At 44.9% G+C, this 926-nt stretch overlaps 1 non-coding gene across 1 annotated transcript; it reads right to left on the bottom strand.

The window, feature by feature from the left end:
* Positions 1 to 337: 337 nt before the first annotated feature.
* LOC138088095 (small nucleolar RNA SNORA40) lies at positions 338 to 456 on the bottom strand. Its single transcript, XR_011145681.1, has one exon. It is a non-coding gene; the product is annotated as a small nucleolar RNA SNORA40 (small nucleolar RNA).
* Positions 457 to 926: the final 470 nt, after the last annotated feature.

Raw genomic sequence — 926 nt, forward strand, 5'->3', positions numbered from 1 at the left:
GTCTGACTCTTTTGTGACCCCATGGATTGTAGCCCCCAGATTCCTCTGTCTGTGGGATTTTCCAGGCAAGAATAATGCGGGTGGCAAGAATATTGGAGTGGGTTGCCATTTCCCTCTCCAGGGGATCTTCCTGACCCAGTGGTCAAATCCACATCTCCTGATCGCTTCTCCTGCATTACAAGTGAATTCTTTACCGCTGAGCCACTTGGGGATGCCTAAAACAATATAGCTTATAATTTAAATGCTTAAGATATGGAGGAAACGATCAGCTCTATAGTCCTGGAAACAATCTTTATGTTTATCAATACACCCTCTCTATTGAATCTGTTTTAGGCAAATTGTTCCTTTTTATGTGTATCAAAACTCATACTGAACAATGAATTCTGGGTTGCAAAAAAGGATTTATTTCTGCACCTGTAAGTCTTCGTCCACAAATTAAAAACAGACACAACTGCTGTCAATGGCGTTTAGTATTGGTCACAGGCTTCTTTGGAAATGTGATGATTTCTTTCTGTGACCCAAATCTGGGTTTTCTAGAGCCCACTTTGGAGTGGAAAGCAAATATCACACACTTGAGCTGTGGATATCCGAGGTGGCCCCTGAGACCTGGGGCCTCCTTGGCAGAAAAGTAATAGAAAGTTAACCAGCCAGCCTTGGCAGCCACTGTCCATCCGAGAGTGATGACCAAGATAGAGGAGGGAGATGCTGGAGATGCAGACGAGGGCTGGTGGCTCCTCCTTCTCACCTGATCAGCAAAGCTCAAGAATCCCTGTACATCTTTTTTGTTTCCATCCCTGTGTCTGTCTAAGGACACTTAGGTTGATTCCAAGTCCTGGCTATTGTAAATAGTGCTGGTATGAACACTGGAGAGCATGCATCTTTTTTTTTCCCCCCTCCCACCTCCCTTCCCATAGCATCTCTCTGGG

The sequence above is a fragment of the Capricornis sumatraensis genome, chromosome 10, assembly GCF_032405125.1.
Source record: "Capricornis sumatraensis isolate serow.1 chromosome 10, serow.2, whole genome shotgun sequence".
In the NCBI taxonomy this organism is placed as follows: Eukaryota; Metazoa; Chordata; class Mammalia; order Artiodactyla; family Bovidae; genus Capricornis; species Capricornis sumatraensis.